We start from the raw sequence: 12,056 nt of genomic DNA on the forward strand, positions 1-12,056 counted from the left end.
TCATCAAAGTTCCTTCCCCCCAATTCTTCTCAACCATGGCCGAGATATCCCCCACTATGAGTCTTTACTTGTGGAAGTACCAGAGACGTCAGACACAGTCTTTATTATTCATAATTTCATCCGAGGCGCACATAGCTTTTGGCCGTGATATTAGATATATTATTTAAATACCCGTATATAATATTATTATTATGTTATATTATATTATAAAGATATAGAGCTCCAGGAGTCAGCAAACGGCAACAATCCCTTCTCCTCCATGCTGTGGTTCAGTCTGACAGCTCATTGGTCAATGGGCAGCAGCTCATTTGCATCAATGCTACAGACACCAGAAACAGCGCATTCTGAAGGGACTGAAACAGAGGGGAATGGCGGTAGACAATGTTTTTTTTCTAAAAGCTATTTCCAGCAAACAGCTTCAAAAACATGTTTTCTGGAACTCAAATAATATGTTTACTTGTTGGGAAAACACCATAATATGTTTAAGTACTGTCCTTTAAGTACTGTCGTACGGGGGACTGATTTAGAGGTTGCACCGCGCTCGTGGACCAGTTCAGATAACGTTACTAAGGCAGAGAGTTGAAAGATGATGACGGCACTCATGCAATAAAGTTCAAGTAAGCAAGACTGCTTTAATCGTCCATTATGCATAGTCCAGATAGAGACAGAACATAATGAAACGTGGTGGCAGCGGAATGCATGTCAAAAAATGTCAGAATTATCTAGGAAAAGTGAAAGTTTAGCTAGCTAGCAGCAGGCTAACGTTAGCCTTACAGAAGCCAGCAGGACAACTACCTGCAATCGCGTCAGAAAACACAGCTAACTGATGGCGATGGAAGGACTAAAACCCCCTGGAACTTTGGTTTTGGGCTCAACATGGCAAAGTCATTGAAAAGTTGGAAGGAGGAGTTCACACTGTACATGGACCTTACCGTGCCAGACACCGAAGAGACCACAAAAATCAAGCTATTCACCTATCACATCAGAGAAAAAGGCAAAGAACTTTGAACAACTTTGTCGAGTGCCAGCCCTTCAGTGAGGACCACAGTGAGTTCAATGACACAGCAGTTTGACGAACACTGCAACCCAAAGGTAAACAAGACTTTGGAAAGGTACCGATTCTTCACAAGGAACCAAGGATTGGATGAAAACGTGGACAGCGATTTAATAGACTTAAAATGCTTGCTAGTAGTTGCAATTTTGGGGACATTAGAGATTCATTGATTAGAGATCGACTTGTGTGTGGTACAAATAGCTCAGCACTGAGGGAGAGATTACTTAAGGAAGAGAAACTGACTCTTGATACATGCCTGCACATTTCTAGAGATACATAGCTGTCAAGGAAGTATAGCAGAACACTCAAGGACAGTGGAGGAGGTACATGCACTGAAACAGGCAGAAGAGAGACAAAAAGTCAATGAGATACTGTGCAAGTTTTGTGGTAGAACACACAAGAGGAATAAGAAAAAATGCCCAGCTTTTGGAAAAAAAAGCGCAGTTCGAGACAAGAGAGCAGTAGGAAAACTAAGAAAGTGCAAGCAGTTACGGAGCACACTTGTGACTCTTATGAGGATGTCAACTGTATAACTGAAGTAAATAGAGAGGATGAAACTATAAACTAGGTAAAAGACAGCCACAGTCAGGGCCAGCAGCTCTTTGCAGGAATGAAGATAGGGGAAAAGTTAGTTAACTTCCAGATAGAATGTGGGGCCACCTGGTATATCATCCCCATCGATCTACTAAACCCAGACACACAGTTAGAGCACACTGAGAAAGTAATGGTGATATAACAAGACCAAGTTGGCTCCTCTGAGTACATGTAAGGTTAAAGTGTAATTCCGGCGTAAATTTAACCCAGGGTCATTGCTTTGGCATGAAAACCCATCAAATAAGCCCTCCAGATACCTTTTTCATTGAAAATCGAGTAATAGAGTTTGCCCGGCGCAATGTTTGGCGCCCATGTTATTGGCTTGGGGCATTGAGTTTTGCTTCCAAATTGGTATTTTTGAACCACTAATATTGCTAAAAATAGCACCAACCCTCTGCAGTAGCATGGCTAGGGTCCCTACACATAAAACAAAGCACCAACAACTTAGTTTGCAAACCCAGAGTTTATTTAAAAAGACAGTTTTAAAAGCATTACCGGTAGGTCTGTGTTTACAGGAAGTCCACACCAGTCGATTGCCGAATGTGCCGGAGTTCAGTTCAAGGAGGAAGGTTTTGGAATTTATATTTAAAATAATTTATATTAATAAATAATATATAGCAAGTGTTGACACGTAAATTAAACGACTTGCATTTGTTCGCTACAATCAAGCATGGCACGTTGTTGACAGAAGACGCACTGCAGACATGATTAACGCATAGAGTGAAGGACAGCTCAAGCACCGGAGAAGACGACCCATCTACAGCTTAAAGTCAAGAGAGAGAGATGGTTCGTGTTTGTGTTTTCCCTGGCTGCGGAAAACAAATGAAAAGTTACACCCCAGAAACTTTCCATAGACTGCCATCGCTGTACAATGGCCGATCTCTGGTAGACCAGTGGCTTATTTTTTTGAATATGGACATTGAGATGCCAATCGAGATGCTGATGCAGAAGGTGTCTGCAGTGCTCATTTCGATAAGGACGACTTCATCATTCCTAAAAGAGCTGCTGACCCAAATAACTCAAAGAAAGTGTCATTGAAGAAGAATGCTATTCCATGAGTGCAGCAAGTGGCTATGGATAGACTTGAGATAAAGTGGTTTGCTCATTTGTCGTGTTATATATGATTGTTCACAATTGATCGATTTTCAATGAAAAGTGTATCTGGAGGGCTTATTTGATGGGTTTTCATGCCACAACAAAGACCCTGGGTTAAATTTTCGCCGGAATTACGTTTTAAGGTCAGAAACCCCAGAAACAACAAGCTGTACAGACTAGAGTTTCAAGTGGTTGACCAGAGTAGCAGAATCCCTTTACTGGGCAGAAAAGCCAGCGAGGCAATGAAGTTGATAAAAGTACAGTTCGAGAACATTCTGGCTGTAGACAGCATAGTGAAGAAAGAGCCGAGCCAAGTGACAAAGGGAGAAAGTGGCAAACACATGACCATGGACAAAATACATGAAGAGTTTGAGGATGTGTTAACTGGAGATGGCTGCATGGAGGGTGAATATAGAATAGAGATAGATGACAGAGTACCGCCAGTGAAACTGCAGCTATGATGACACCTCTACAAGAAGAACTCAAAGATATAGAGAGAAGAGGGATGATCAGACCAGTGGAACGCAGCACTGACTGGATCAGTAGCATCGTCGCAGTGAGGAAACCTAATGGGGAGCTGAGGATCTGTATAGACCCAAAACCTCTGAATCGGGCACTAAAAATAAGTCACTATCCACTCCAAACTATAGATAAAATCCTGCCGGAGATGTCAAAGGCAAAAGTATTCACAGTCTGCGACATGAAGCAAGGCTTCTGGCACGTCAAACTAGTAGAAGAGTCGAGCTACCTTACCACATTCGCCACCCCATTTGGTCGCTTCCGTTGGCCAAGGATGCCGATGGGAATAAGCCCAGCACTGGACGTGTTCCAAAGAAAGCTCTAAAGGCCCTGGAGGGCCTCCCAGGAGTTTACATAGCAGACAATGTGTTAAACCCGGGGGAAGGAGCAACACAAGAGGAGGCAGAAAAGTACCACGGCGAGAAAGTCAGACACATTCTCACCAGGTGCAGAGAGCGCAACATCAAGCTGATCGTGAACAATTCAAGCTCAGACAAAGAGCGGTACCCTACATAGGTCATCTGCTCCCGGCCGAGGGACTGAGGATTGACCTGGAGAAAGTACGGCCAATCAGAGAGATGCCAAGGCCAACAGACGTGAAACGGGTACAGAGACTAGTTGGGATGGTCAACTATCTTTCTAAGTTCTATGACCACCTTTCAGATGACTGAGATTCTGAGACAACTCACACGCAAGGAGAACATGTGGGAATGGACGAACATCCAAGGATGGGCGTTTCAAAGGCTGAAAGACAAAATCGCTAAAGCACCAGTCCTACAGTACTACAACAAGGATGAGGAATTGACAATTCAGTGTGATGCATCAGACATGGGACTGGGGGCCGCCCTGACACAGAAAGGCAAACCAGTAGCATTTGGTAGTAGTGCCCTCACACCAACTGAAAAGGGCTTTGCCAAAATAGAGAGAGTGTTTGGCCATTGTGTTTGGAATTGAAAGGTTCCATCAGTATACTTATGGTAGAGAGGTCACAGTACAAAGCGATCACAAGCCTCTAGAGAATATACACCGCAAGCCATTACTTAGTGCACCTTAAAGACTGCAGAGAATGCTATTCAGGCTGCAGCAGTATGATATTAGTGTGACCTATGTTCCAGGCAGGGATATGCTACTTGCTGACACGCTGAGTAGAGCGTACTTACCATAGAGCACTAAGGGAGAGCATAAGACAGATATAGAGACTGTGAACTTAGTCACCTACCTATCCATTTCAGCAGAGAGGCTGAGTGCCATCAGGGCTGCAACAAAAGATGACTCAAAGTTACAGAGTGGGGCAAGCAGAATACTGTCAGGGTGGCCCAAGAGAAAAAAGGACTTACCAAGTGACAGGCACTACCACACTTTCCAAGATGAACTGAGTTTCCAGGACGGCATAGTGTTCCGAGGAGACCGAGGCGTGATTCCTGACGCACTCAGAGTGGACATCACTCACCGGATCCACTCCTCTCACCTGGGAGTAGAAGGATGTCGGAGGCGAGCGAGGGAGTTTGTATACTGGCTTGTAATGAATGAGATCAAGACCTTCATCTCCAAATGTGACAAATGCAAGACACTACACCCACATGACACAAGAGACACTACACCCACATGACAGGGCCAGCAGACCCTGGGGCAAGGTAGGAACAGACCCTTTCTCCTTTCACAATAAAGACTATCTGATAACAGTAGATTATTATTATCTACTGTTAACACTAAGAGCAACACAGTGATCAAAGAACTCAAGGCCCACTTTGCCCGACAAGGGATTCCTGACATTGTTATCTCGGATAATGGACCCCAGTATGCATCACAAGAGTTTCAGCACTTCAGGCAGAAGTTGGGCTTTGAACACAGGACATCGTCGCTGGGATACCCACAGAGCAATGGGAAGTCAGCGGTGAGGATGAGGACTTCTTATGACAAATGTACCTATTGTAACAAATGCACTTATTGTATGTCGCTTTGGATAAAAGCGTCTGCTAAATGCCCTAAATGTAAATGTAAATGTGAGGAGAGCCAAGTGCCTGATGCTGAAGGCTGCAGCAGCGAGACAGGATCCGTACTTGGCCATGCTGGATCATCGCAACACACCCAGCCAGGGCTTCAACACAAGCCCGGCAAAAAGACTCCTAAGCAGGAGGACCAGGACCCTGCTTCCCAAAAAGGACACTCTGCTGAAGCCAGAGGTAACACACAACAAACAGGAACTGGAATACAACAGACAGAGACAGGAAAAGTAGTACAGCCGCACAGCAAATGACATGGACATTCTGAAAAGAGGGGACAGTGTGAGAGTACAGAACTGTGACACATGGAGACCAGCGAAAGTGGTCCAACAGGTGAGCCATAGATCATATGAGGTGGAGTTGGAGTCAGGAGGTGTTCTGAGATGAAATCGTTGCCACCTCAGACCCAATCTCACCACACCCACACCAACAGTGACTGAGGCGGCCGTACCGCCAGATTGTCCAGCAGAGAACCAAGATGCGGTCACCAGGTCAGATCCACAAATGGTCAGACCCCACTACCTGACACACTATATTCATTGATTAGAGTATGGACTATGAAAAAAAGGAAAAAAAGAAATGAAAATGTGTTCATGCACTTGTTGCAATTGTTTGAAAAAACTGATGATTTGAATGATTGAGTTATTGTTGCTTATGTTGTTAGACCTGTTGTAAATGAGCAGTGCATATGGTAAGAGACTAACTTCGAAAAAGAAAGATGTAACAATAGGATTGTTTTATTTAAGTACTGTTGTACGGGGGACCGATTTAGAGGTTACACTGCACTCGCGGACCAGTTAAGATGATGTTACTAAGGCAGAGAGAGATGATGACGGCACTCATGCAATAAATTTCAAGTAAGCAACACTGCTTTAAGCATCCATTATGTATAGTCCAGATAGAGACATAACATAATGAAACATGAGGTACCGTCTCTAGCATTAAAAATTCCTACAGTCACGAAAAACTGTGAATCCAATCCTCATCCCCTTTGTCTTAATCGGCCCAATTGCCACTAGCACTGTGGGCATACAGTTTGTCTCTGCTAAATGTTAGATCTCTCTGTTACAAGTCTTTCTTAATTAATGTTTTTATTTCTACATATAAGCTGGATTTCTTATTTTTAACTGAGACTTGGCTGGATTTAGGTAATAATATTGCCATCATGATTGAGCCAGCTCCCCCTAGTTTTGCTTTTTTAACACTCCACGTACTACAAAAATAAGGGGCGGAATAGCCACCCTTTTTAAAGCACCCCTACAATGCAAACAGACATGTTGGATACTTTGTGTCCTTTGAATATTTAAGCGCAACTATGTGTTACCCTCAGACTCTCCTACTCATCATCTACAGACCCCCAAAAAACTCTGCTAGACTATTCAGGGATGTATTCAGTGAACTGTTTTCTATTATCGGTCTTAAATATGACTGTCTTATTATAATTGGGGATTTTAACTTCCATGTGGACAATCCTGATAACAGCTTTGCCAAAGATCTAATGTCATTACTGGACACTTTTGGCCTCACACAACATGTACAAGCACCCACTCTTGTGGTCATACTCTAGATCTTGTCGTTTCAAGAGGCCTAAACATCTCTGTGAATGGACCTGGTCCTGTCGGATCACCATTGTGTCTTTTTCACTCTTTCCATGTGCCTACCAACTAGCAATAGACCCACGACAGTGCAAAAAATAATTATTGACAGCAATACAGGTGCTTTATTTGAACTGGCTTTGTCACTATCCACTAGTCAAATACAAGGCTCTGTAAATTACTTAATGGACGATTGTACCTCTAGAATGGCTACTATTATGGATCATATAGCTCCTGTTAAAACCAAAATACGTAAACATAAAGAGGTGTCCCCATGGATGAAAAGTCCAACTGTTAAAAACCTAAAGAGAGACTGCAGGAAAATAGAAAGGAAATAGCGAAAAACCAAACTCTTTGTAGATACAACTCTGAAATATATAAGGCAAAGTGGTCCTTCTTCTCAAATACTATCAATGCCCGGATGCTTTTCTCAGTAGTTGAGAAAATATAGGTCCCATGGCATGAAGATCTCACTTTATGAGGTTTTCTAACATAAATATAAGTTCCCTTAGCCTGCCTATGGTCCCCCAGTGGCTAAAACCTGCGTTCGGTGTAAAACGAGCACTAGGAGTTCTGCTCGCCTTTGAAAAAATGGAGGCTCAAGCGTGCTGATTTGGAATGTGGTCCCATATGTCGTCCTAAAGGATCTAAGCTCCTCCCCTTTCTCTGCCTTGCCCGCCCAGAGAATTTGGCCCGTCAATGAGACACGACCGTGCGAGCTCCACGTGTGTGTGTGTGTGTGTGATTACACACACTGTATCGCAAGTGTTTGCTGTTTGTGTTATGGCGCATAACACGTCGGTTCTTTGATGTCTCTTGTATTTCCACAACGAGACTGCAGTTGGGGTTATCCCAGCCATGGTTGAGAAGGAATTGGGGGAAAGGAACTTTGGCTTTGACTCCCTGAAGTACATGAACTGCGACATGCTGCCTGCCGCCGGTTTCCGCGAGGCACCACCGCAGCGAAGCAGCACCACCGCCCGGCAGCGGGCAGCCGGCAGCAGGCAGGGCGCGGTTCAGTCTGCTTCAGATTGATGTGGAAGTGGAAGAACCAGAGACGTCGGAGAACCCGACAAAGTTGTTTGTGATTCATAATATCGTCTGGAGGCGCACACAGCTTTTGGCCGTGATAATATGTATTATATGATATAGATATCTATGTATTATATGATATTATTTAGATAAAGAGCTCCAGGACTGTAACGCAAGTGTTGTACACTTCCTTGTTATTTGGATAACCGTTCTGCTGTTGGTGTTATGGCGCATAACACGTCGGACTCTCGTCTCTGGTATTTACACAACGAGATTCATACTGGGGGTTACCTCAGCCATGGTTGAAAATGAATTGGGGGAAAGGAACTTTGGCTTTGACTCCCTGAAATACATGAACCACGACATGGAGGAGAAAGGGATTGTTGCCCGCAGTTTCTCCCGCCGGAGCCTGGCTGCCGAGGGACCACCACCTCGGCGCTGCAGGAGGCAGTGGTGCCTTAGTGCTGACCGCTGCCGAGGCGGCGGTCCCTAGGCAGACAGGCTCCGGCGGGAGAAACTGCGGGCAACAATCGTGGGCAACAATCCCTTTCTCCTCCAGGTCGTGGTTCAGTCTACTTCAGATTGATGTGGACGTGGAAGAACCAGAGACGTCGGAGAACCCAACGTGGTCGTTTGAGATTCGTAATATCGTCTGGAGGCTCACACAGTTTTTGACCATTATAATATATATAATGTGACAGCTATCTTTGTATAATATGATATTATTTAGATATAGAGCTCCAGGACTCCCGTGTGTTCTAGAATATTTACAGAACACGGCCAAAAGCTGTGTGCGCCTCGCCATTGCGATACATCCACTGTAAACAGAGCGCATGGTACCGTGGCTGCAAGCTGCTCAGGGCCACACCCCCACCCTCCTCCTTGACCCGCCTCTCTCCTCCTCATTTGCATTAAAGCTACAGACACAGAAACGGCGCATTTGGGTAAAGCTCAATGTGCGACTGGCTCGTAGTGGCTGTAATTCTGCACCACAGCTGAATTTCGGGAACGTCTTCAACTACTGTTGAAGACGTTCGTGTTTGGTGCCTACTAATATCTATATGAAATCATCCATAAAGTAGCATGCCATGGGACCTTTAAGAAACCCCCCTTTACAACTAGCTGCTGAGCTTGCCAAAACCACCAAATGCAATGAGTTGCATCCTCTTTTAAGGGCAAGATTGACCAAATCAGACAGAATATTGCACTCTAGCCCCAAATAAGCTACCTCAAACCTTCTAAAATGAGTGGAGCAACAAATGCCATGTCGGAATGTACCATCGTTGACAGAGCTACACTTGAAAAAACGGTCTGAGGCCTCAGCTCTTCCACCTGTGCGAATCATAGCACTAAAACAGCATTTACAACTTATTAAAGTTGTAAATGACATACGCCTAAACACTGACTCAGGGAAAATATCGGTCCTTGTACTACTGGATTTGAGTGCTGCTTTCGAACACTGTGTTGGATTCTCAGGTGCTGTCATCCATTGGTTCAAATCATATCTCGAGGACAGGAGCTTTTTTGTTGCCATTGGTGACTGTACCTCAACGCTGACGTGTCTGACTCGTGGTGTTCCCCAGGGCTCCATCTTTGGGCCACTGTTATTCATCCTGTACATGCTTCCACTTGGTCAAATTATGAATAATAATAAAATGTTCTACTTATGCTGAAGACGGCAGATTTACCTTGCTCTTTCATCAAATGACTACAGCCCCCTTGATTCCCTTTGTTATTTTATAAAACTAATTAATAACTGGATGTCCCAGAATTTCCTTCAAATAAACAAAGAAAAATGAAGTGATCGTATTTGGAGAAACAAGACACAAAGTCACTGCTATTCTTGATTCAAAGGGACTCAAAAAATAAATTGTGAAGAACCTGGGTGTCCATCTTGACAGCGATCTAAATTTTAACTGCCAAATGATTTGGCAGTAAAACCACCAAATCAGCATTTTATCACCTTATAAATATAGCTAAATGTAGGAATTTTATGTTAGAAGATCTGGAAAAACTCACACATTCCTTTATCTCGAGCAGGCTTGACTATTGTAATGGCCTATTCAAAGGCCTCCCCAAAAAAGCCATTAAGTAGCTTCAATTCCCTGATTCAACTCCCTGAACATATGAAGAATGCCTGAAATGTTAAAAGTTTTAAAACCAAACTTAAGACCGAACTATTCTCAACAGCCTTTGGCTAATTTCTGTTTTATGCCCTTTTAACTATTGATCTATTTACATATGTATATTTGTGTATACATTTAGTTTTGCACTTCTTTTTATGCTTTTATATCTAATGTTTTTTATATAACTACAGTTTGCACTTCCTTTTATCTTTGTTAAGCACATCGAGTTGCCCTTCTGTGTATGAAATGGGCTATACAAAATAAACTTGACTTGACTTAATGATAGGCACACAAAGAGGGCCGGGAAAGAGACAGCTAGGGCCGTCAGAAACATTATGGTTATTTTGACAGCCCACTGGCCCAAGATGCATCGCCCAAGGGGATTTGTCCCTGTTGGCCTGATGGCCAGCACACCATGGTCTTGGGTCCAGGAGCTTTTGTCTGCCCTTCTGGACACCCATTTTCATACAAAGCCTGAATTATTCATGCAATTCCATCCACATTCTTGTCTGCATGTCTGCATCCTTCCACTCCTGCGGGATGGTTTCCGAGGACCAAATGGTATTTATCAGATGGTGTGGTCGACGGGTGAGAAGGTACCCAACAGCAGCGATTCCATTGCGGCCTGGGCTTTTGTGGTTTTAAGGTTTTTAATGACTTTGTGAACCTCAGTGAAGCTGGGTGGGGAATCCAGAAGGTGGACAAGGGAGATGTTTGGGAAATCTGCGAGTATGTCTTGGTTGGAAGGGTTTTTCGGGGTTGAGGAGAGTTTTACAATTCCATTCGTTGATCTTACTGGCGTGCTTTTCCTCTGCGAGCCATAGATGGATTTGATGGCATCATAGAATCAATCAGAGTTGTTTGTATCAGTGTAAAGTTGGAAGTCGCTGGCTTTCCTGGTCCACAGGTCATTTTCCATGACTCTGAGGGTGCGCTGGACTCCAGCTCGGATGGAGATGTAGTGACTATTTGCTGTAGAGGATTGTGGGTTATTTATGAGAGCTGCATGCACTTTGAGTTTTGACTGAAGGTTGTGGAAATCTGGTGCAGTATGGTCAAACCAGTCTTAGTGTTTACGTTTAGTGAACCCCATTGATGTCTCTGCTGCCTGATATATGGCAGTACGTAGGGAACTCCAGTATCAGGGATTGCAAATAGGTTTGTTGTGACTGATCTTCACAATGCAGTTTTCTTATGCTGGGGACAGATATCCATCTTAAGTTTGGCTCTGACCAGTCAGTGGTCAGTCCAGCAGTCTGCTCTACATATGTCCCTGGAGATTAACACCGCCATCCTGTCCACACTACTGACAATGATGTAATCAAGTAGGTGCCAGTGCATAGAGTGAGGGTGCTGCCAAGAGGTCATGAGTTGTCCTTAAGTTGGAACAGAGTGTTGGTGATGACCAACTGGTGATCAGAGCAGAGAGTAAGAAGGCAGAGACCTTTATTATTGATCTTGCCACCATGCTGACCAAGGACTCCCCTCCTTAGCCCGCTGTCAGAGCCTACAGAGCCTACTCTTGCGTTGAAATCCCCAAGGAGAATAAGTTTGTCAGTGGGAGGTGTTTTGCCTATGGCGGAATTGAGTGAAGGATATAATGTTTCTTTGCTCTCAAGGTCTGCATCAAATTTTGGGGCATAAACGTGTAATGGTGGCATGGCGGATTTTGGTAAGGGATACACGTCATCAGCCTTTCACTGATGCCGACTGGGGATTCTGGGATTTTATGCAGCAGGCTGATCCTGATAGCAAAACCCACTCCATGGAGGCGGCGGAAGCCTTCTGGTAGACCCTTCCAGAAGAAGATGTAGCCTTCTCCCACCTCCGTTAGTGAGTCTTCCCAATGAAACCAGGTTTCAGTCAGAGCCGCGATGGCAATGCTGTATCTTTTTAATTCATGTGCAACCAGTAGTTGCACATGGATTAACTGCAACTGCACACAGCAGTTGCGGTGATTTGCCCGGGCGAGAGGAACAGTCCTAGACCCCGCCAAAAGTCTGCTGGCTGTAGGGAGAAGGCGGAGCTGCCCGTTACG

This window comes from Pollachius pollachius, assembly GCF_949987615.1.
Source record: "Pollachius pollachius genome assembly, chromosome: 14".
NCBI lineage: Eukaryota > Metazoa > Chordata > Actinopteri > Gadiformes > Gadidae > Pollachius > Pollachius pollachius.